Raw genomic sequence first — 26,918 nt, 5'->3', positions numbered from 1 at the left:
GGTATTTTCATTCCTATCCAGGCATGTAAACAGTGCTAAATTCATGAAAGTGCTGAGATTATAACCTCTTTTATCCCAGCAATAGTTTGACATTTTAGAGAAAAAAGTTTTCTCAGAGGACATACTTGGTCAAAGGCGACAAATAGACAACTTCTTCAACAGCCGTATCACACATGCGGTATTTTGCTGTGGTCAACGGGGCAAAGGCAGCCAGGCGTAGAGCTAACCACTCTACCCAACCATGTGCCGAATTTCCGGATAATTCCCCTCCGAGGGCCTTCACGGTCTGTATGGAGATAACTTTTCTTTAATTTTTAAATAGGTTCATTTCATTTTGACTAACTTCACTTATTTCTCCTAAAATGTAAATGCTATCGAAATAGGGTGAATTTATCTGTACCTGAGAGCTAAACCAATGTAAGTCACATTTGATGAAAATTAGAGCCATATAAACGTAGGTCTACTGTCATTTTATTTATATGGAAATAAAATAATAATTAAGCATGTTAAGTGTAAATTATATTAGCGAATGTGTTTAGTGATTAAAAATAAAAAAATATCAAGAATAATGAAGAACATTTATTGCCTAAGTCACAATGCAGCAAAAATGCTCTTCATTTGACGTTTTTCCTCTCTCCTGTAAAATTACTATTTAGTTTCTATCTTCAATAATAATAATAATAATAATAATAATAATAATAATAATAATAATAATAATAATAATAATAATAATAATAATAATATTTGGGTCACGTAGCTGTCAGCTTGCATTCCGGAGATAGTTGATTCGAATCCCACTGTCGGCAGATCTGTATATTCTGTATCCGAGAGCTAAACCAACGTAAGTCACATTTTAGTCATTTTGCAGGAGGGAGGAAAAAGGGCAGTTGTAAAGCATTTTTGCTGCATTGTGCCTAGGCAATAAATTTTCATCATTGTTCTTTACAAGTTTTGTGTAATTTTCATCACTGAACACATTCATTAATTTACATTTAAATTTGTTAATTATTATTTCATTGCCATAAAAATAAAATACCAGTGGACTTACGTTCATATGGCTGTAAGTTTCATGAAATGACTAAAATGTTTTCTCAGGTACAAATATTAAAATTACACATTAAATATGTTGTTTAAGCACCTATGGTTTACGGCTAAATCTTATCGGGATCCCGGGTTCGATGCCTGATCCTAACCAAGATCTAAGATTGATATGTGGACTCGAACGGGATTGGCTCAGTCTCATATGGACGATAGGAAGCTGCATTACACAAGACGCAATACTCCAAGTTGAGAATATGATGAAGTACTGAGAAGTGATTGCGATCTCCAGTACATCTCACAATTCGACTGGGTGGGAGGTGACGCCGGTGATGACCTGCATAAGTCACAGTTTAAATTTCATACACTCTGTCCCGTGGTGCTAAATGTGTGATAACGGCTGCTACGTACTGAGGGTAATCTCATATACAACTGGTACATCAACAGAGAAATAAATCGTGCCCTTCCTTCAGAGCATTCCCGAAGCTCTATTCCAGAAAGACAACACTTGTTGCCAGGAATATACAACAAGCAAAGGTGTAGTTTAAGACTAGAGAAGAGTCATCACCGTCCAATTTCTACCATGCATCGTTATCGAAAAGTGCTACGAGAGGAATAGATAGTGTACCTGTGCCTCATATAAATCTGAAGAAAGGCGTGTAATAGTGTACGAAGAGAAATGTTGTGGGCCATACTGAGACGATACTGCTGTGCTACATACGGTACTGGCCTGCTAGGAGGAATACTGCCCTAGCAGATGACCACAAAATTTTGAGAGCGTCACGGGGTCAGGGTGAGAAGTTCCTCATCCTCTCCTCACGAGCGGTAGGAGCCGAACACTCCATGTCGTACGATGTCGACATGTAAAAGATCTCTGGTGATGCGATTGGTGTTTATATGACAGAATTAGTTACCCACCCCTCGGTCGTCCAAAGAGTTCTGATTCTTTGTCATGTTGAGGTGGTGCGTTACCGGGCAAGACTTCTTATTTCAAAATTAATCCAGTAAGTTCCCTCTACAACCCCCAGAACAGGAATTCAGAATCATCCGTTCAAATTAAATGAGAAAATATCTTGTGCTGGATAATCGGGCTCGTTGAGTGAATGGCCATTATACTGATCTGCGGTTCAGAGGGAGCCGGGTTAGAATCCGGATATTCATTGCGTGTGATTAATTCCTCTGACTCAGGGAATGCGTTTTAATGTTTGTTTTAATGCACGTTTATTCATTCACACACAACACATTTCTAACTAGCATAGAAACCCGCAATAGTGAATACATACCTCCACTTAGGGTTGACGCCAGGACGAGCATACGACCGCAAAACTGGGGCAAATATAGATCAGATGACTACAAAAACAACAACAACAATTATTATTATTATTATTATTATTATTATTATTATTATTATTATTATTAATCTGTTTACCCTCCAGGGTCGGTTTTTCCCTCGGACTCAGCGAGGGATCCCACCTCTACTGCCTCACGGGCAGTGTCCTGGAGCTTCAGACTTTGGGACGGCGGATACAACTGGGGAGAATGACCAGTACCTCGCCCAGGCGGCCTCACCTGCTATGCTGAACAGGGGCCTTGGTGGGGGATGGGAAGATCGGAAAGGATAGGCAAGGAAGAGGGAAGGAAGCGGCCATTGCCTTAAGTTAGGTGCCATCCCGGCATTTGCCTGGAGGAGAAGTGGGAAACCACGGAAAACCACTTCCAGGTTGGCTGAGGTGGGAATCGAACCCACCTCTACTCAGTTGACCTCCCGAGGCTGAGTGGACCCCGTTGCAGCCCTCATACCACTTTTCAAATTTCGTGGCAGAGCCGGAAATCAAACCCGGACCTCCGCGGGTGGCAGCTAATCACGCTAACCACTACACCACACAGGCGGACATTATTATTATTATTATTATTATTATTATTATTATTATTATTATTATAATATTGTACTAGATCTATTAGAATCTAGCTTGCTTGGAGAAGTGCTGGTTGGTGAAAAGAATACTTCATTTCCGCTTGTGCGTACGACGCACGTAGCTGGAACCTCGTTTTCCCAATAAGCCTCGTTTCCTTACGTAAGCGATGTGTAGAGATAAGTGGGATAAGACAGTTGGACTGATGAGCAGCATCAGCACTCGGTGCTGTGAGCTGAGTGCAATAGGACGTCGTCAGCCGCGTCTCACATATGTAGCCTACTCTACATTTTATCGTTACTGTTCACTTGTTTAGCTCCAACAGGTAAGTTCGTAATTTTCCTTGCCTCTTACAAGAGGTAATAGCTTTTTTTTACAAGTTGCTTTACGTCGCACCGACACAGATAAGTCTTATGGCGACGATGGGACAGGGAAGGGCTAGGAGTGTGAACGAAGCAGCTGTGGCCTTAATTAAGGTACATATCCAGCATTTGCCTGGTGTGAAAATGGGAAACCACGGAAAACCATGTTCAGGGCTGCCGACAGTGTGGTTCGAAGCCACTATCTCCAGAATACTGGATAATGGCCGCACTTAAGCGACTGCAGCTATCGAGCTCGGTGGGGATAATCACATATGGAGTCACTTCATAGGGTAGATGAGCAAAAAAAAGCTATTATAGTGTAATATGATACAATAGGTTGAGTTCTTCCATATATTTTTTCTTTTCCACTTTAATCTAATGTAGGAAATTAGTTTCTCCCACTACTCCAAAGGATGTGCATGTATTTGAATTTTTTAAAATATGAAAATGCTATTTCTTCGGGGCATCGACCTATAGAGATCTTTTGCCCCTACTTGCACCATGTGATATGAACCTGCGTGTAATTGAAATGGAGGACGTGTAGAGTGTTGAATGTGAGGAAAGAGACGTTAAGGGCGACACAAACACCCAGTCCCCAGGCCAGGGATATTAATCATTTACAATTAAAAGCCCCTGACCCAGCCGGGAATCGAACCCGGGGCGTCGGGTGACAGGCAGACGCGTTGCCCCCTACACTGCGAGGCCGGATTTGTAATTGACTTACTACGTCCCTCTGTGTCATATCGTCGTTGCGCCTGCGAAAACCGCTATGTGATAATACAGTGGGAGAAATACTGACCCGCTGCACATATATTACTCACCCACTATTGAACCTTATGTGACAGAGCTTTACCGGTCAAACTTCTAATTTGAAATGCAGTATTTCACACAACGATTTTCGCAGGCGCAACAACGATATGTTTGTTGTTCATTCTCGATAACATTCAATTTAATACAATTTTATCATAATTCTAAAACATTATTTCATTCTTAATCCGTTTACCCTCCAGGGTTGGTTTTCCCTCGGACCTTTGCACCCAGGAATTAACCTGGTACTCATTTTTGGTGTAGGCTGAGTGAACCTCAGGACAATGTGCACCTCCGAAAATGGAAATCTCGTTTATTAAATTTTATGACTTCCTGACGGGGAATTGAACCCACGTCCTTCCGATTGCACCGAGCACGGCTTTATCGCACGGCCAGGCAGCCCATTAATTTAGGCAGGCCTAGTAATATAAAAAAAATAAGTGTAACAAACCATGAATGCATCAAATCATTCGGATTGCTATCTGGCGGTGAGATGGCGGCCCCAGTCTCAAAAGCCCAGAATAACGGCTAAGAGGATGCGTCGTGCTGACCACACAACCGCTCGTAATCTGCAGGCCTTCGGGCTGAGCAGCGGTCGCTGGGCAGGCCTAGGCCCTTTCAAGGGCGTTAAGTGCCGTGGGTTTTTTTAGTGGTCTTGAAACCATACACTCCTAAGGGTTTTTAACTTTAGGGCGGTGGGTGGGGGTGGGGTGTGAGGCCTGATGACAATATAAATTTCTCTTAAAGCGTTTGACATACGATGTTAAAATTTCCCATGATGGTTGTTTTTCTATATTTTAGATTTTAAGCAAGTTGTGGTCTTAAAAATAGACATCCTTAAGGGATTTTGACTGGAGGGTGAATACTGATGACAAAATTATTCATTCTTCCAAACTCTTCGATATAATACGTTGTAATTTTACAAGAAGGTTGTTCTTTCATGTTGTAGGCGTCAAATATGTTATAATTCAAATTATTTCATGTATATAAGGATTGCAATCATGCGGAGGTTGTCGAAGTTCTAAAACTAAACATGGCTTCACAAAAGCCAAGACAATGGATCGAATTTCCGACTCTTTTTCTCCACTGCCAACAAAATCTTTTTGCTTAACTGAAATAAGCATAGTATACGAGTGGAGGAAAATTTATTGAGACTCTATATCATTAATTGCCCCTAAATATTCTTGCCCACATGAAATGTCCATATAATGAAAGATTCAAAACTCTCAAATTACTAATCAATTTGCCGCAAACTTAATGCATATAGTAATTATTAAAGGAGGTTCATCCCGATTTTTATCAGAGTAATTGGTGCTGGGGTACTGCCTCCTATAAACATAAACGTCTATGTCTTAGATTTTAAATACGAATTGGTCTTATAACAATACACACCTGAGCGGTTTTGGCGGGGGTGGGGAGGCCTGGTGAAAAAAGTATTCATTTCTCTAAACTTACGAAGTTAAAGTTTCAAATGATATCCTAAGCGATAAATAACAGAAGGTTTGAATAAATTAACCCCTCATGAAGTTAAATGGGTGTTTAGATCTGAAAACACAAATATTAATTCCTCCGAAACCGTTAATGTACGAAGACAATATTCCATATGGCGGTATATATTTTAAATCCTAGTTGTTAAATAGGAAATATTTTTAAACATTCCACCCTTAATGGGATATATGGGGTTAGCTCCGGAAACGAAATTTTTGATCCACCCAAAACCGTTAGACGTACGAAGTTATAATATTATGGGAAGGTTATTCTTTTATGTTCTAGGTATCAAATGTCATATACTTAAAAATCTCTTATCTAACAGATTATTCCCAGTTGTTCTCAACCTTTCGTAACATCCCGATCAGAGCTGCAGCTGACGTAACCCTCAAAATACTAAATCACAGATCCACCCTCCACAATAATTCTTTTGTAGTTAGTATAATTCCAACATGGTTGCCCAATGACCTAAGGGACACCCTATCTGAACCGGTACTTGAAAAGAAATGTTGGTAATCGTAATTGGACGGATCAAGTTGAGTGTAAATATATGAATTCTGCTTTCCTGTTTTGTTATTTTATTCTGTGGGTCACGTTTACTAAATTTGTTTTTATTGATGTATTAGGACAATTTTATTTGTCCTGGTTTATTTTACATACGTTTTATTTTTCTTCCCTTTAATGTTATTTTGTACCTATGTGTCAAGTTTGGTATTTCAGTGTGTGTGTTTGTGTGTGAAATATATTGTTGAACTATATGCTCATTATAAGACGTGGTCTGGCAGAATAACAGGCTTCATAACCTGAGTCACGCCATGTAAATAAATAAATAAATAAATAAATAAATAAATAAATAAATAAATAAATAAATAAATAAATAAATAAATAAATAAATAAATAAATAAATACATAAATAAATAAATAAATAAATAAATAAATAAATAAATAAATACATTTTTCTTCCCTAAGGGTGTAGATGGGGTTTGACTCTGAAAATCACAATATTAAATGTTCCTAAACCGTGCCACGTAAGAACTTAAAATTTACATGAAGGTTGGTCTTCTATGTCCTAGATGTTAAATAAGATATATTTTTAAAACATTCTATTCTTGAAAAGGAAACATCCATTCCTCCATTACTGTTCGACGTACGAAGTCAAAATTTCACAGGCTGGTCGCTTCTAAGTACTAGATGTTAAATAAGACAGGGGTTTGAAACATTCCAATCTTATGGGGTTCAAATGAGTGTTAGATCTGGAAGTAAATAATCTTTCTTACAAAATCATTTGGCGTACTAGCTGAGGGTATATTTTACAGGCTCAGCCGACAGTGGATTCTCCAAACTTTACAACATTGAAAGATAAATTTGTATCTTGTTAGTTATTTATAAATTGATTTTACTGTATAGGCTATCCAAGTGTACATGGAACTCGAGTTTGGAACTCTGGCACTGTGTGGATCCCGCACTGTATTTTTGTTCTTATTGCACTTAAATGTTGCAAATATACCGTATTTATTGACCCAGAGCTCGTTTAATAAACCAATTCAATTAAAAACTTCAACCACACCACATCAAAATATGCATGTAACAATACTGTAAAATTTATGAGAGAAGATTCACAAATTCGACAGATGGAACTCATAATGTACATATTCATAGGTAATAAGTCATTTATTTATTTATTTATTTATTTATTTATTTATTTATTTATTGATTGATTGATTGATTGATTGACTGATTGATTGATTGATTGATTGATTGATTGATTGATTGGGTGGTTGGTTGACTTAAATGTATTTATTTACGATTCAGTTCAAGAAAACTTAAAATATAAGATATTAACAAAGTTCATATAGGCTATGAAGTAGCAACATCAGTAAAATCCTCGAACCTTCAGTCTCTGAACAGTGTAAGTTTCAAAACATGAAAAAATGATCAGAGACCTTGGAGTTCAGTGCAAAACTTATCTCTCCCTTGTTTGTGACAGCCTCCCCTCAGTTGTTCTTCAGCTTCATTAGGTTAAATCTTGCTTTCTTTGAGTTCCACGGTACTAGATTCTCTAGGGCTAGAGTGCCATTCGTGTCCTCATTAAGCCTTTCATATCCTTGCATGCCTTCTATTTCGATAGCTACAAGTTCTAATTATTCTTATTATATCGCTGATGCCGGCCCCGCGGTGTAGGGGTACCGTGCCTGCCTCTTACCCGGAGAGCCCACGTTCGATTTCCGGCCAGGTCAAGGATTTTTACCTGGATCTGGCGGCTGGTTCTAGGTCCACTCAGCCTACGCGATTACAATTGAGGAGCTATCTGACGGTGAGATAGTGACCCCGGTCTATATAGTCATGAATAAAGGCCGAGAGGATTCGTCGTGCTGAGCAAACGACATCTCATAATTTGCAAGCCTTGGCCCTTGGGGGCTGTTGCACCTTGGGGTATGGTTTTTCGTTTCCTTAGGCCTATATCGCTGATAAGATGGTTGTTGGTAAGACCAGACATTGTCAAAATATTAACAGATTCATAAGTAAGTGCGATGTGACTCTATGTTACTTCGTATGCTTCTGGTAATAGCTCAGCCCATGGAAATGTTAACGTAATAAAATTCATTATTTGAATTTAGGACATGTTCAGTAATTAAACATGTGTGACTTCACGTGAAGAAACTGTCTGGTAACCTGCATTTTATGCGGACTTCAACAGTTTTAAATTAATTATTTAACTCTAGTAGTGGAGTAGCTGGACCTAGACTTGTAATGGGTGGAGGAAACAAATAATTTTATCTGCAGTGAAAAGTAATTAGTGTAATGAATTTTAATTTATTTGGCGTGACATATTAATTTCGTTGTTAAATTAGAAATAATATTCAGAACTAAATCCTGATCTTTCACATACCCCCTCCTTTATTGGTGCTTTGTATAGATTACTCTAATTAAAATTGGAAAGTATGAAATGTACTGTAATACTTAGTGTATTCGAAGTGAAATTAATCATCAAGTAACTCAGTGCTGGGATGCTTCCACTGCATCGAAGTAGAGCTGAGGCACAGACTGAAAAATGCCAGTGGCGGCTGGTGGTATCTGAAACTGGGTGTTGCACAAAATTTTCTATGTTGCATTTTTATATGAGAAGCTTACATAAATAACAAGAAGCCCTAGTATCCTTAAATAATGAAGTGCATTTCTATTAAAACTGAAATATATCCAGCAATTAAAACACAGGAAATAAGAGGCTAATTATACAGTATAACTACAGTTATTCTTACCTTACTTGAATTAAAAATTTGCCCTCCTGTTTTTCATCGATGCAAACTTGTCAGTCACCCGTTGATTGAAGTCTGGGATTTCCACCACCAGATCTATTTCTATAGAAAGCATTGCCAAGGCTCACAATCTTTCCTAGGTCGTAGAGTTCCTTAAGAAAGTGTTTATTCTCTTAAAAGTAGAAAAAAAACTTTCTGCTTCGACAGACGTCATAGAGATTGTAAGAATTAACTTCAACAGTTTCGAGCACTCGGTGAACGTCCTCTCTAGGTTGTTAGTTATTATATACTCCGATAGACTAGGAGCACCCGACAATGAACATAATTCTTGTGCTAAACAGATGAAAATTAATGGCGTTGTTTCAGTTTGGTCAAAAACGTATACACTGAACATACTGTCTGTAAGGAACCTCCAGGGAACTTAAAACAGTACAAGGAGAACTTCTCTGGAAGAAAGAATGATGAAGTTACAAGATGACCTGAGAAGCTAAAACAATTTTTTAGCCTGGAAATTATCATATCGCACACTTCTTTTGCTTCTCTTGTCCAATTTCTTTTTCTTCAATCTTCAATTGTCACCTGACAATATAACTTCGATTTGACATACGCTGAGTAGCTAAGGTCTCAAGGTATGCTGTACGACCATTGGAACAGCATCTACTAAATTAACGTTCACATACTAGACGTTACAAGACATGTTCTCTAATTTTTGAACTGTGTATTTTTCAGATAATAAGTTACATGTGTGCCAAATTCGGTTGAGAGCTATGCTGGAACATACACACATACATCCATAATCTCAGTCATTCTGGACACATTCCTTTTCACTCCCTCTAACTCCCATGCTAATGGATACTGAACTTGTATTTAAACGGCATCCAGGGTATCACTAATCATTTCAGCGACCCCGAAAACTATGGATTCAACACTATTTTCGGTTATTTCTAGATGTCACTCCTCGTAATACCCATCCCTAAGAGGTACTAGGGGTGTCTTACCCCTACATTATATTTTTCCAGATAGTAAGTCATATGTGCACCAAGTTTGGGCAAAATCGATCCAAACATTGACCTATCATAAAACGTATGTGGCGGAAAGCCACTTTCAGAACGGCTGAGGTGGGAATCGAACCCACCTCTACTCAGTTGACCTCCCGAGGCTGAGTGGACCCCATTCCAGCCCTCGTACCACTTTTCAAATTTCGTGGCAGAGCCGGGAATCGAATCTGGGCCTAACCACTCGGCCTAACACTAACCACTACACCACAGAGGCTGACTGCTATTTGTTTCACATCCAAAATATAGCACCTCGCAGCGCTCTTTTATGAACCAGCGATTAGGCATCCCGTTCATCATTACTGCATGTGGGACACTTATAAGTAGAACGTACGGGGCTGGAGGGCCACCTGGTATATTATAATTATATCTAGGGCTTAAAAATCTACTAATGTGTAATATGGGTATAAAGCAATCCATTAATAGATTTAATTATAATGTTTGATGCAGTTACAGGAAAACTGACTGTAATCTGTATCAAACTATTTGGTTTACAATACACGAATACTCTTTCCTTAGTTTCAGATGATCCGTAACTGGGGGAAGAGAGTATTGTGTTTTTCTTATCTACTTCTTGATGTAAAAACGCGCGTGTGTGTGTGTTTTTTTGTTTGGTCCAGTTTTACGAAAGGGCGCCCTTCCTGACGCCAATTCTATATGAAGGGTTGTAATCACTTTTGGGTTTTTCTTTGGTGGTTGGTAGTGTGGTGTCTTCCGTGTAGATGAATGTATGTATTAAGACGATCAAGAACACCCAGGCCCTAGCCATACGAACTAACGATACACATTTAAAATCACCGACCTGATCAAGAATCCAACCCGGGGACCTATGAAACAAAGGCTATTACGCTGACTATTCAGCCAAGGAGCCAGTCAAGTGAGTATTCTGTTCTATTCTTGACGAAAAATGCATTTCATTATCCACCCTTAAGTAAATTAAATTTAAATTAAATTTGTTTGCGACAGTTTACCTCGTCTAAGTAACTAAGCCTTGGCCCACTTTGATCTACCCCTATTCTTTCTTAACATTTGTCTGATAACAAAATGGAAATTCTGTGCCCTCTTCCACGTTCAGCCTTACCTGTCATCTTCGAACTGTGCAGGAAAAATGAACGCTAACCCGGAGGGGCTCTTTGGTAGTGATCTCGGCAACTTCTCTGTTCGGCTGTAACGTGAGTGTACAAATTCGTCGGACGAATATTCGTAGCTGCGTGTAATGAACTTACTTCTCCACCCAATATCTACGGCAAGATTGAAACGTAAGAAAATGCAAGCCATTCATAAAACCTAGTTTGGCATATGCAGGAGAAACAAGGAAATAAAACACACTCATTACCAGCTGGAATTTGTCGAAATATCTTGAGGAAAGTCAGTAATCCCTCCAAATTAAGCCAATCACGGAATATGTTCCTTCACGTAGAGAAAGTGTAATGCGTGTTCAATAGAATGAACAAGGAATGAATTCTAATAATAGCAATAGATAAAAGACCAAGAGGGAAGGGAAGGACTGGAGGACCGAAGTGAAAATGGAAGAATATTCCTTAAATTATTGAGGACAAACAGATGTATCGTTTACAGCAAAGAAGCTGATGATGATGCTTGTTGTTTTAAGGGGCCTAACATCGAAGGTCATCGGCCCCACAGCAAAGAAGAAGAAGGCATCAGATATTACGGATTGCGAATGTAAATGCTTAACGAAATCCTCAAGACGACCAATGGAAAATAAATTGACCGTTTAGGAAGGTGGGTCAAATACATTTTTTTTACTCTCGGCCATTACTATATCTATTTAAACAATTATTTACATATGCTAATTCAACGAATGCAACGAATTTGATGCCAATGTGGTGGCTATATTGAAAAATTGAATTCTTAACGTTTACTAAATTATGTAGCATTGGATGCAGTAATCATTTTTTGCCATTCAGCAGAGGGGGAGCAGAAAGGATGTAGCCGCCCTACAGTAGAGACCTACGCGGATCTGCAAAGTATTATTGCGATTAATTGCGGGCAGGAGCCAGTTAGGCTACGGTCAGATTTACGGCTTTATGATCTCAAGGCTGTTTATACATCACCATTTTCCCATACCACTGTCAAGGGTCTAATAACCACAAGCGAAAATAGGAGAATAATTGTGTGAAAATTAATAAACATTATTTAGAAATTATCAGCAAAATTGTCCGCAATTCTATTCAGTTTGCATCTGCCAAAACAATAAATCCTTGGATATCCGTATTCTTGCAGGGCTCTACCCCACAGTAAGTCATTTCTGAGTGAAAGTGACCGATCTTCTAGGCCACCTCGTCGAAGTTTAGATTAATGCAGTAGCTTTGGCTTTCTTAGCAGCATTGGAGAAGAATGCTTCGTGCATATCACAATCATTCTTTTGCATATTATTTAATATAGTTTCATATGGACACCAGTGGAGCCTCCGTGGCTCAGACGGCAGCGCGTCGGCCTCTCACCGCTGGATATCGTGGTTCAAATCCCGGTCACTCCACGTGAGCTTTGTGCTGGACAGAGCGGAGGCGGGACAGGTTTTTCTCCGGGTACTCCGGTTTTCCCTGTCATCTTTAATTCCAGCAACACTGTCCATTCTAATTTCATAGCAATTATCACTCATTAATAAATCACTTTGGGAGTGGCGACCCCATCGTACTAATAGCCTATATCTGCTTCATTCGTTACATCCCTGACCCGGTCATTGACTGGAAAACAGGTTGTAGGTTTTCATTTTTTCAAGGACACCAGTATAAACATTTTGTTCAAAATCACACTTTAATTATGTTTATTAAGTCATCAGTTTGGCTGGTGGCTGGATCCTCAAACAGCACCACTCAAGGTATGATATGCATCATAGAAACACGTGAAACATAAACATACCTGACAGCTATTAAACGACTTTTTCGCATGCACTCCTCATGGACACTTCCAGTAACAATGAGATGCGGTATATTATTGCAATGTAATATTACAGGTATTAACGAATGCAGACCAGATGGGACTTCCATTTTATAGTGACGTGCTTGGAGGCAATGTATACTGATTACCTGCATCTACCTATATGTCTCGGATACCATCCAGCAACGTCTGCAAAAATCGCAGTCAACATGCAGATTAACATCCTATTCATTGCTAGAAAACTAGACTGTTCGTATGTCCCATATGATTTTCTTGCTCTAACACAGCAAAGGTTTCCGTCGACGCAAGGGGAGAGAATTAATAGAACTGGGAAGGAAGCGGCCGTGGCTTAATTAAGGTACAATCCCAGGACTTACCTGGTGTGTCAATGGGAAACCGCGGAAACCCATCTTCAGAGCTGTCGACGATGGGATTTAACCCATCATCACCTCAATGCAAGCTCACAGCTACGATGGGATTTAACCCATCATCACCTCAATGCAAGCTCACAGCTATGCGACCCTAACCGTGCAGGCACTCGCTCGGTATTTCATGTATGTACTGTACCTTTATCATTTTTATAACCGTTTATATGTCTTCCGCATTATAAACATCAATATTTTAACATTCATCCACAAGAGTACATATCTTTCGTTACAATGTGTGCGTGATATGATGCTACACAAACATAAACCAAATGAAATGAAATGAAATGGCGTATGGCTTTTAGTGCCGGGATGTGTCCGAGGACTTCGGCTCACCAGGTGAAGGCCTTTTTGATTTGACTTCCGTAGGCGACCTGCGTGTCGTCATAAGGATGAAATGATGATGAAGACGACAAATGCACCCAGTCTACGTGCCATGGGAATTAACCAATTATGGTTAAAATTCCAGACCCTGCCGGGAATCGAACCCGGGACCCCTGTGTCCAAAGGCCAGCACCCTAACCATTTAGCCTTGGAGTCGGACATAAAACAAATGACTCTAGCTTGGTTTAAATCCGGGATCCTCCACTTTCTAGTCCCACGCCTTACGCACTCGATCGCGGTGCGGGACGTTTAGCTTTGTGCATAGAGCAGTATAGGTTGTGGTCACCGTTTGTATGACGTACCGGTATCTTCATTTCTTGAACTATGGTGTAGTGACCAGACTTCAGGGTCATTTGATACCTTTGTCCATTACTTGATGCGAGTTTCGTCACATTTCATGCTATCTACGTGATGGCCTCCTCTTGTTAGTATACTATAAGGCGTGATCAAGAAGTTTCCATTTGAGGGCGTTCCTACAGCGTACATGCAACGTAGCGCGACTTCGATGCGGGTACATAAGCACGGGCATGTAGGCAAAGGGATTAATGTGGCAGTTGTGTCGTTCTGAGGTGCGTGCGTTAAATGCAGCCACGTGAACTATGGCGATGTTTTTACCAAATACGTCCAAACAGGACCAACGTGCTGTTATTCTGTTCTTGACTGCCAAAGGACAAACACTGGTGGACATCCATCGGAGAACGAAGCCTGTGTATGGGGCAGCATGTCTGTCGAAACCACCGTTGTGGAATGATGCACCAAGTTCCGTGCGGGTCGCGTTTCGACACAACGTGCCGGTCGATCTGGGAGGCCAGCCTCATCAACAAGAAGCGGGCGGTGTATTAAGTGATTAGGACCCTATAGTCCTGACCTCTCCCCATGCGATTATCTTGCCTTCGGTCCCTTCAGAAAAGGTCCTCAAGGGTCGACGCTTCCTGTCGTACGAAGATGTGCAGCAGAAGGTTACGGACTTCTCACAGCAGGGCACGGTGTTTACCACACGGAGATCTTCAACCGGTACATCGGTGGGATGAGTGCCTCTATGCTCACGGCAATTTTGCCTGATTTGCATCCCGATTCAGGACTGTAAGGCCGTCGAACGGAAACTTTTTGATCACTCATTATACTACCATGAGAAAATACATATCCTAATTACCGGTACCTGAAATGATCCACCTGTTCCAATTTTGTATTCACTGCATGGAATTTATCCTCCTAAGTGTTCCCCTTCTGAGTTCATTGTAATCTTGGAAATGATTTTCAAATCACATTCGGTGAACCGTTTCTTGAAAAAGTGAAAATAAAGTTGTAGCTTCGAGTATCTGTTGATGTCATCATCATAGCCATGGGAATGCAAACCACAGGGACATGCCTTTTCATTTGCAAAGAGAAGCTATTCGGATATCACGTCCTTAATCTTATAATTCACGAGCTAGAATTCTAAGCTTGGTGATACTAGAAGGCGCTAGACGGTGTTGTAATGTCATGTTAATCTAGTAGTAAGTTCCACCTATAGTATTGTAAGCCGTAGTGTTGAGGATTAGGAATAGTTAAGTTGTGTGTGAATTTGTGTACGATGATGATGGATTTAGAATGTTAAACTAGTAGTATTTCTTGTAATATTTTCTCTCCATGGAATTGCTTGTTGTACTCTTGTAGTAGTAGTAGTAATTGTTGTTGTTGTTGGGTAATTATGTGTTAATTTACTTTATTGTCATACTACTAAAAGAGATCATTTCCATCGGGATATTTCCCAATTGCGATGTATATGTTAATAATAATAATAATAATAATAATAATAATAATAATAATAATAATAATAATAATAATAATGAAAATGAAAACCGACAACCTGTTTTCCAGTCATTGACCGGGTCAGGGATGTAATGAATGAAACATACATAGGCTGTTATTACAGTGGGGTAGCCACTCCCAAGGTGATTTATTAATGAGTGATAATTATTATGAAATGAGAATGGAGAGTGTTGCTGGAATGAAAGATGACAGGGAAAACCGGAGTACCCGGAGAAAAACTGCCCCGCCTTCGCTTTGTCCAGCAAGAATCTCACATGGAGTCACTGGGATTTGAACCACGGTATCCAGCGATAAGAGGCCGACGCGCTGCCGTCTGAGCAACGGAGAACTCAATAATAATAATATTAATAATAATTAATAAAAAATAATAATCATATCTTAGTACAAATGGCTGAATATAATCCCTGAGATCTTCATTTTCACTCTCAACAGTTTTAATCTAGTGACTACGGCGTGACTGACTAAGCTGTTTGTGTCACTTGCATTGGGGAGATAGTGGGTTAGAATTCTACTATCGGCAGCCTTGAAAATGTTTTTTTTACCGAGCTCGATAGCTGCAGTCGCTTAAGTGCGGCCAGTATCCAGTATTCGGGAGATAGTAGGTTCGAACCCCACTGTCGGCAGCCCTGAAGATGGTTTTCCGTGGTTTCCCATTTTCACACCAGGAAAATGCTGGGGCTGTACCTTAATTAAGGCCATGGCTGCTCCTAGCCCGTTCCTGTCCCATCGTCGCCATAAGACCTATCTATGTTGGTGCGACGTAAAGCAAATAGAAAAAAAAAAAAGAAGATGGTTTTAGCGGTTTCCCATTTTCACAGAAAAGGAATATGGGGTTGTATTTTAATTAAGGCTATAAACTCCTCCTCTACAGTTCTAGAGTTTTGCTATCGAGTCGTCGCCATAACATCTGTCCGTGTCGGTGAGACGTAGAACAAACAGTAATCTTGGGAAGCGGTTTGGTTCCCACTGGTGTCCGATTGGCCATTTTCGTTCTGTATTTAACATCTCTTCGGCATGTGCTATATGTAGTCAACATTTACATCACTTGAAATGGTCAACAGCAGGTGACAAGTGCGCACTCCACGTTTGTGCTGTTACTCATATCCTTTCCAACAGACTAAATATAACCTGGGCCACAATTTCTCAGTTGGTAAAGCATCCGATATGAAACCAGAATATTTTGGGTTCGATTCCCACTGGTGTCCGTTTGGCTATATTTATTCTGTACGTTAATCTTCCTGGGCATACATTATATGTACGTAATGCAACCGAATAAGCTGAAAGTTTATTTCTGGTACAATGCGAATAAATACTCACTTTACCAAGCCTGTCTAAGGCGTAACATAGAACACTTCCAGTTTAAAATAACAGATTGTTTCTTCAGAAAAGAGTTAGTCGCCTTGTAGAGGAAAGAAATGGTTTGCGGATTCGTGAATATAAATCAGTTTCAAGAAGCATAGTTGGTTTACACAAGTGGTCTCCAGGAGAGATTTTAATATAGTCTACTTGCTCTATCCGTTTAAATAAATATGAAATAACACTAAGTGCTGTATACTAATTTCGAATATATTTCTAATACGATGGATACAGCTTCATTTAGTAAATAAGTCGTCAAGGAACGTGCAGGTTGCAGAAAGTAAAGGAGCCGTTGTTCTAGGTAATTCCTCTTGTTCCGTTGAATCACGAAACCGGATCAATTAAACCGAATCATACACAAACGTCAAATGTAAAAGTTAAACACACACACACACACACACAGAGAGAGAGAGAGAGAGAGAGAGAGAGAGAGAGAGAGAGAGAGAGAGAGAGAGAAAGAAATTATAAGTCTGCCTGAACAGACTTGTCACAGACAATGGTGGGCTTCTCAAAAATTTCAAACCCAGGATATTCGGTTATATGAAAATAAAATACTGAAGGCTAAATATATCTTACTAACTAGTGCGCAAGCAAATAGATTGAAAACATTTTCATTACCTAGGAAGTAACAATTAATGGCATTTTTAATATAAAGGTTGACGTAAGACATGCACATGTAGCATATCCATTGGTCTCTAGTAGATAAGAACAGAATGTTCGTTTCTCAGTATACGTTGTGCTTACGGAGTTCAGAATATTTAATACCAGGCATTTCGTCATGTTTTATCTTTCTTGACATCCAGCAACCTACGAAATATGTATGGATACTCCAAACTGAATAATCTAATAGGACGTCTAACTTGATTTGATCGATCCCAGGCATATTCAATAGGTTTCGTATCTGGAGGCCAATCCTTGAGTTTGCCATAAATAACTTGGAGTGGAGTGCGGTAACTGCACATGGTGTCACCTAAAAATATCACATACAACTTGCTTAGCTCAAGGTACCGGGTGCTTGGGATACATACTCCGTAGTAGAGTGGGTGACATATCTGGTCCGTAGTAGTGAGGCAGGAGCACTCATTATCATTCGCAAAATGGCTACACGCGACAACGTGAAATAAGGCCTCTCGTCCTTTGGATGCGTAATCATGCGACACGTAGCGATGAAGTGTCGTCTGTATACGCACGACAACGCAGGACTGTTCCAAACAGATGGAGAGGGGTGGGAAGCGGGTTGGTAGTACGTACACGTGCGACGCCGCTTGTCATCCAGTCCAGTTTGGATTTTCTGTGCGACAACACACGACAGCAATGGATTGTGAGAAACTCATTAATTTAATTCAAGAAAGGAAATGTCTGTGGGACCAGAAGGAGCCTCAGTATCACATGAGGAATGTGCAATTGAAGTTGTGGAAGGAAGTTGCACTTGAAATGGAAGAATCAGGTACATTATATTATGTAATTACCATGTTATTAATTTCATATTTATATTTATTTACATTATTACGTTTGTATTTAACAACTCTGATTCAAGTAGGCTTACAGTTGCGATCATATATTTACGACCTCAGATTAACAGTTTTTGTTAACATTCATGATCATTATGGGTTATTAGCAAAATCGGTCTTTAATTTTTCCCTCACATCAGTAGCTGCAGGACTGCTCCTATTGTCACCCCTGCTAGCAAACCTAGAGTGGTTGTTAGTCGATTTTGTTGAAGGATGTATTTCTGGTGAGCCTTCTCTGTCTATTATCACATTGTGTAATAAACAAATACATTTCACAATGTTTTCTGCTCTCTCGGGGGTAACTTCTATTGCTTTCATTAATATGCGCCATTTATTGCTTATTATACCGAAGGCACACTCGACCACTTGTCTTGCATGCGATAAACGTTTATTAAACATGTCTTGTTCGGGTGTTAAATGTCTCATAGGATAAGGGCGCATCAAATAGGGCTTCAGGGGATATCCTCCTTCCCCTATCAGAAGATGTGGTACAGTTACATCACTACCAGGAAGTTCTTTCAAGCATTTCACCTTTAACACACCATGATCCAGCTGTTTATTCAAGTTTGAGTACCCGAAAATCCCACTATCACTCTGTTTCCCATAGGCCCCTATATCAATACAAATGAATTTGTAGTCTGCTCCTACCACTGCTTGCAGTACGATAGAGAAAAATGTTTTGTAGTTGTAATACATACTTCCAGATTGCTTCGGACACTTAATTCTTACGTGTTTACCGTCTATACACCCAAAACAATTAGGACATTTCCATTTTTTCCAAAACTGTGATTCAATCTCATCAATTTGCTCGCCAGAAGGGAATGGGATATGGTCACTGTGTAATGTTTCCCATAACACAGAACACGTTTCGTGAATAATTCTTCCGACTGTAGCATCTGATATCCGATAAGAATAACCCAGTGCTTTGAAAGATGAACCAGTTGCTAAGTACCTGCAAAATACAAAGCACGTGGTTATGTTGTAACAAAATGCATCCACAGTGAACTAGTTACAACATAATTTAATTAAAAACTTAACGGCTATTATTTAAAAATTAGTATGTTCAATGTTTTCATTAGTTTTTCTTGTGATTCAATGAAATCAATAGATTTGATTTTATTTCTGTCGATGATTAGCATAGAAGTTTGAATTGTAATAAAGTAAATTTCAGGACCTCAAAGGATCTGTTACAACAGTTCCTTTATCTTTTCACTTGACTGTTGTATAATTTCGCTGCGTTTTCCTTTCTATTGCAGTTGACGAACTTAAGAAAAGATGGAGGAATCTCAGGGATTCGTTTAGGAGAGAATTGAAAAAAAATGAACGAAACAAAATCTGGCAGTGGTAGAGAATCGTCATATACATGGGCTTTCTTCAACCAAATGAGTTTTCTTACTGATACTATGCAACCAAAAAGCATGCAAAGCAGCGTTCCTGATATTACAAACAACACAATAAATGAAATGTTCGACGGTCCTAGTATCTCCAATACAGCCCATACAGACTCAAATCAGGAGGATAATGCACAACCGGATGCCAATGATCGCGAAGGAGAATGTTCAAAATCGAGTAAAGAAACAACCAAAATTACAGGAAATAGAACATTTCAGAGCCCTCGTAAGAAGAAGAATAAAAAATTAATTACGACGAAAAACTTCTTGAGATTGAAAACAAGAAACTGTCTTTCTTTCAGACAAGAGCACAAAATGATGGAGACAGTGACTACCAGTTTTTGGTTAGTCTTCTCCCACATTTACGTGAAGTACCACCGGAAAACAAGTTACGTATACGGATGGAATTAATGAATATTCTCTTAATAATAATAATAATAATGTTATTTATTTTACGTCCCACTAACTACTTTTTAAGGTCTTCGGAGACGCCGAGGTGCCGGAATTTAGTCCCGCAGGAGTTCTTTTACGTGCCAGTAAATCTACCGACACGGGGCTGTTGTATTTGAGCACCTTCAAATACCACCGGACTGAGCCAGGATCGAACCTGCCAAGTTGGGGTTAGAAGGCCAGCGCCTTAACCGTCTGAGCCACTCAGCCCGGCGAATGTTCTCTTGGTAGAACAGGCAGAAAGACAGACACGTAATCAATCTTCAACAGGTTCATCATCTCAATCTTCATATTGTCAAATTAATGATTTCACTTTCACTGATTCTAGCACTGCTTCGTACTATGAGAATTTTGATCCTCGGCAATAGGGCATAGGTTGTTTCAACTGTTTATTTTTCAGTGACATGCTTTCTTAATTAATGTATTAGTTATCGCATTAATTGCATCTTGTAATGATTTATTGTATGATTCCGATTTGTAATACAGGTACTTACTTTTCTCCTGTCTTGTATAAATACTTTTAAATTATCCCTACCTTAATGTTAGTGCTAGACGCTCTGCGGGTGCAATGGTGTCCCTGAAATTACTGTGCTTCTGCAGACGATCCTCCACCTTGGATAATATGTACTGAAAAGTTTCTTTCCTCATCCGAAAATAACCAAAATGTTGAGCTTCATTAACTTGAAGATCGTCATATAAGTGGGAAAATTCGCCAAATCGACTCATTTTGCTTAAAATTTCATTTACCCCCTTCTTTTTCCTCTTTCGGGCTCTTCGCCTCGCAAGCAAAGGCATCTCCAAAGCATACAGTAAAAATGCATCATCATGGAAGGCCATGATCACATCACAGAGCTATGACTGACTCCGCTGCTATCAGGCGAAAAACGCGTGCAAAGGACGATGCACTGTCGTACGACACTGGACTGCTTTACGTCGCGCGTACACGCTCAACGTCGCAGTCGCAGATATACGCATCCAGTGGACGAGAAGCCTGACAGAAGTTGCCGGGTGTTGTAGGGACTGGAGGCTCAGCGGAGGTCACACACCGAATAATCGTTCAGAGTACAATCAGCTCTAGCAGGTAAACAGTCTAGTTAAATGCATGGCAATGTAACGGACATGTTATACGAGAAACGAATTTGTGGGTATGCTGCTTATGCATCGCCGTTACGCCTCAAAATACTGCCATGTGACTATGTATAGGGGAGAAATACTAACACGCAGCACATGTTACACTTAGATCGAAAATTCGTTGATATAGTTCGTGCAATACTGAACCTTAGATGACATAACCTTTCTGTTCAGAATTCTAAGTTGAAATATTATCACATAGCGGTTTTTCTAGGAGCAACGACGATATGTAGAAAGCCATCGCAATGTACGACAAGCAGCTGCGCATTATGCACAGCAATATCCAAACAGACGACATCCAAATCATACTATGTAAAGAAGAGACTACTCCAGAACGCTTCATATGACAATTCAACCATCGAGGACACTACAAAGGTATACGGCGAGAGAAACGGTTGCTGCGAAACGTCATACAAGTAGTATTCTAGAGTTGTGGCCTACACACTGGGATTACGCCATGTTTAAGTGCAGATAATTATGAATAATACTCTACGCTGGCATCCATTCAAACGGCACACAACTCAGCTCGTCGCGACTCTTTCTGCGAGTGGATCGCTGAGCAAGCGGGAGGGCCGAGCATAAATGTAGATTTGTAGTGTCTCGCATTTTTTTGGAAAAGGTTACGTCTCTAAGATTGCCCGATTTAATCCTACGGACACTTTTGAAGGGCTATTTGCGCGATCAAATTTCTGCTACATTGCCTAAGCTTATATCAAGGCTGACCTTGTGTGTTAATTTCGAACAAGAGCAGTTCATTTTATACCTGAAATGTTAGAAAGAGTGCGGGAAAGCATAATAAGAAAAGTAGCATTGTATGTGGGGGGATTTATTTTGAACATTTGTAGTGATAAAACGTGTAAAATGTTTCACACATACTGCTATTTTTCTTTCGTCCGGTTCCTTAGATGCTAGCGTACTGGCCTTCGGTTCAGAGGGCCTCTGGTTAATTCCTTTGGTTCGGGGACTGGGTGTTCATGTTCTTCTTAATACACTTCTCTTCATCTACATACAGCACACCACACTGCCAACCATCACAGTGAAAACATCCCATCAAATAAGGTTAGCATCTGGCCTTAAAACTGGGCCAATTCCACAAGACGTGTTGACCACAATCAATTTTTGAAAAGGCCAGGAAGACTAGAAGATGATTGTTAATTTATTTTCACTTTCCCTTCCATACGAATGTGCCTACCATGTGCGACAATCCAACACACTCTGAAGTACGTACCTGTCAGGTACAACAACCCAACATACTGCGGAGTATGTATCTGAAACGCTCGGTACAATGCCCAGAGACTAGCGGCAATCCGGATACCGAAAAATGAACACCTTCTGCCTGTTCTCAATAATTCGACCCGATCAGGAATGGAATGAATGAAGCCTCCATCTAGCGGCGAGGATAGGAAATGTGCCGGCTGCCGAAGCCTGTCGCACTCCTCTGGGGTAATGATTAATGACTGACAGATGAATATATATATATAAATCCAAAGCCTGTTTCCAGTCGTTTGACCGCGTGAGGAATGGAATGAATGAAGCCCCCATCTAGCGGCTAGGCTAGGAAATGTGTCGGCTGCCGAAGCCTCTCGCATTCCTCTGGAGCAATGATAAATGACTGACAGATGAAATGAAATATTAGTGGAGAGTGTCGCTGGAATTAAAATGACAGGGTAAACCGGAGTAGCCGGAGAGAAACCTATCCCGCCTCCGCTTTGTCCAGCACAAATCTTACCTAGAGTGACCGGGATATGAACCACGGAACCCAGTGGTGAGAGATCGGCACGCAGTCCGGATACCGACGTTTGTCATAAAATATATTCTACATTCATTGGTAAACAATCCTTACATGACATCGTTTAACGCAACTAATGATATCGAGGAGTGAGAAGTGGATCTCGAGAGTACTGGAGATTTCGGCATCATGCAGTCGCTTATTAGTTCCAGTAGACACACAACGTCCTTTGGTTGCAAAGAAATAATTATATAGCAGAGTTGCTTCTGCCTCGTAGTTACTTCAAGCCGAAAGTCACAAATACTTAGTTCACAATTAATTCTGTCGTGGTATACGTTTCAGTTCACCTGTTTACGGAAAATGTAAACTATAATTTTGACTCGCTTGATGTATGTGAGTGGCTGGGGAATTGAATTCAAACTTTGGGAATCCTTACTGCAACCAGCCCGAAAACAGAGTAAGTTCATATGACCCACTACCACCTTTCTCCTGGAGGGCAATGACTGGCTGGTCATAGGTAATTAACATTGTCACTAGGATTAGCATCATTTGTTTTAGCTTATCAGTTTTCCTCATGAAGAATTTGAACTCGAGGTTATCTGGAAAGCTGTAAATGCTGGGCGGTCGTCGTAATTCAATTATAAGAAAAATGTTATCTATTGCGGTCATCCTGATAGTGAAATGGGCTATAGATTTTGACCTTGTCTGTTTTCACGAACCTAGATCATATGAAAGTCAACATTCCTGGCACTATTAGCACTTCCCGTGGAGACCGGCTCTTGGCTGCCCCTGTATGAAGAAACGAGACTAAGAGGTAGACATGCATATAGCGGTAATGCTATCTAGCCGAGATAGTGGCAGCAGAAGAGGAAAGAACACATCTGAGTTAACAACAGTCAGTAAATGCTATTGTAGGTCAGTTTTATAGGGCATTGTAGGCCATTGCATTCTTCCGGCTTGAAACCAAGTGAGTCTTTCAGTTCCTTCTACTTTCATAACTCCTTTTTCTCGTATTATCATTTTCATTTCAATATTTACCTTCATTCATTTTCAATAGTATTTCTTTTTTGCTATCTACTTAACGTCGTACCGACACATATAGGTCTTATGGCGACGACGGGAAAGAAAAGGCCTACGAATGGGAAGGAAGCGGCCGTGGCCTTAATTGAGGTGCAGCCCCAGCATTTGCCTGGTGTGAAAATGGAAAACCACGGAAAACCATCTTCAGGGATGCCGACAGTTGGATTCGAACCCACTATCTCCCGAATGCGAGCTCACAGCTGCGCGCCCCTAACCGCACGGCCAACTCGCCCGATTTTCAATAGTAAGAGAACAATAATAACTGAGATATTAATGATTATTACTTTTTCACAAACTTCTGAGTTACCTAGTGATGGTAAAGAACAATTGTTTTAAATTGACTGGCGATAATTAGCTGAGATATTCTCTATTTCTAGCAGTAGAAGAGACAGAGAATATTTTAGCTACTGTAACTATTGTCAGTCAATCGCTTCCGCTGGATGACGTTACAGCTGAAGGGATGCTAAAGATGAGTTTTCTGTAAACTAATTCGGTTTCTGGAGTCACTCTTGTGCTACTGTGGTGCATTTTAGGTTTCAGTCGAGGGTTTAAGACCAGAGCTATTTCCAAATGACCGACCGGGAATCGAAACTCGTACCGGTACATCTGAATGGAAAACCAGCAGCAAAATTACTGCGTAATTCATGAGCCTCTCACCTCATTCAATAATTCTTTGATTTCACCTCAACCTTTCCAGCCAGATTTGTAATTGTGAACTTTCACAACGCGGCTTTTACAGGCACAACTCCGACTTATCGACCAATATAGCTAGGGAAAATGTTACTGAACTATCGTATCCGGAAATAATATCAACTCAGCATTTGCCTGGAATTGACATCGTGAAACTTCAATAACCCGTTTAAAGGAGGGCCTACGAATACTCCAGAGTCCGCGAATAACAGAGTTCATCTCACGCTGACAGCAGACCATGATACTATCAGCTAGTGCACTACACCATCTCATACCCTAACATCTGATTAGGAATGGTCAAAACCACTCCTGAAAACTTTCATTGATTGAATCGATAAGCTATACAAATGTGATCGTCGTGGATTGTCTACCACACAGGAAGAGTTCGCTGTTGATATATCTGGTGCGGACAAAAATTTGACGTATCACAATTTAAAACGCCTGGAAGATATGCATATCCACTTAACGGCGTAATTGACAAGTTGCTGGCTTAACTCCTAGACATTCCGTGCAGAGACACCTGTGTTATCGCTTCTGTAGAGCGGGTTGTGTCCTCTCCAGGCTGAATATTCCTGCTGGATGGATTCATGCGAACGGATAGATAGAGTGAACTTTTCATATTACTGCAGTGACCCGTTGTCAATTCACCGCTCATGGCTCCTTTAGGCATTTTGTGAGCTGTAACGATGACTACTTTGTGAAATACAATTTTAAAACTTTTCAGTCTGTCGGAACACTATTGCATACCTGTAAAAAAACACACTTATTTTGTGTTCTTTATTTATTTTCCAGGATCCTCCATGGCTCAGGTGGCATCGCGCCGGCCTGCCACCGCTGGGTTCAGTGGTTCAAATTCCGGTCACTCCATGTGAGATTTGTGCCGTACAAAGCGGAGACGGGACAGGATTTTCTCCGGGTACTCCGGTTTTCCATATTAGCTTTTAATCCAGTATCACTCTCAAATACCATTTCATTTCATCTCTCAGTCATTAATCATTGCCTCAGAGTAGTGCGACAGGCTTCGGCAGTTGGCACAATTTCTATCCTCGCGCTAAATAGGGGCTTTATTCATTCCATTCCTGACCCGGTCGAATGACTGGAAACAGGCTGTGGATTTTTTAAATTTAATTTACAGCTACCTACCTTATAGTGTTATGTGTGTTATTTTCAATACACTGAAAATCTTTAAAGTGAATTAAATGAATAGACACTGAAAAAGTATGGCTTTCTTCTTAAGAAAGTACTTTATGAAATGTTATGCCTATCTTCCTGTGGATGAGTGGTGGAATGTCGGCCTCATGATCCCCAGAACCCGGCAGAGGTTGTTGAATTTATGAAGGTTCATTAGACACACTACGGCGTACGATGTCGGATGTAAAATATTTATGATACATACGGTGTTTGCCGAACAGAATTGATTGAAACAACAATAGATCATACGGCATATGAATGGAGACAATATAATAAAAATTAATGTAATCTCCCGACAAATAGTCACCAGATTCTGGTTCAATCATTAAATCTGCCATTATAGTGCGAGCAAATTTAGATGATGTCTACAACTCAGACACTTAAATGCAAAGAACACAAATATATTAAATACTTAATTATTGCCATTAGTTAAGATCGCTGTATGTAATGCGAAGACATCAAAGCAGAAGGACTTGGTCCAGTCTTATGACATTTGATGATGCTAATGTTGCTACTTGCCTTAAAATGACAACATCACTGCACTGAATGAGAAGCATCAACGATTGCTATCTGTTATCGCACTGAATACGCAAAAATGTCAAAGCAGAGCGCAGAAATTGGTTCAATCTTATGCAAATATGCCAATAGATGACGTTAGTGTTATTTTGTGCAACAAAATATCAATCTCACCTCGTTGAATGAGGGGAATTTTGTCGAGAAATAACCAACCATACGATATTCCATCTCAATCGAATCATGTCTCCACCATAGAAACACATAAAACGAAAAGTTCAAGATCACAATTTGTTAAGATGCTATTCCTCACACTTAGCGTAAAGCGTTATATCTCGTGCTTGTATGCCTAACACTTGTTCCGCTTCTCTACGGGGCGGGGGATGAAGTGAGGTAAATATTCTTAGCGAGGTTTTACGGCCGGATGCCCTTCC

At 40.1% G+C, this 26,918-nt stretch overlaps 1 protein-coding gene across 2 annotated transcripts in view; it reads left to right on the top strand.

The window, feature by feature from the left end:
• The first annotated feature begins 3,149 nt into the window (after positions 1-3,149).
• Positions 3,150-26,918, top strand: part of LOC136864716 (carcinine transporter) — a 214,871-nt gene continuing 191,102 nt past the window's right edge. The window contains exon 1 of one of the 2 annotated variants that reach the window (XM_067142062.2): positions 3,150-3,276. The gene's annotated coding sequence lies outside the window, so the exon portion shown is untranslated. The remainder of the gene's footprint in view (positions 3,277-26,918) is intronic. The other variant, XM_068226112.1, reaches the window with a different exon arrangement.

The sequence above is a fragment of the Anabrus simplex genome, chromosome 1 (assembly GCF_040414725.1).
Source record: "Anabrus simplex isolate iqAnaSimp1 chromosome 1, ASM4041472v1, whole genome shotgun sequence".
NCBI classification, from domain to species: domain Eukaryota; kingdom Metazoa; phylum Arthropoda; class Insecta; order Orthoptera; family Tettigoniidae; genus Anabrus; species Anabrus simplex.
The sequence above is the reverse complement of the archived record's forward strand: the minus strand, read 5'-3'. Positions and strand labels throughout refer to the sequence as shown.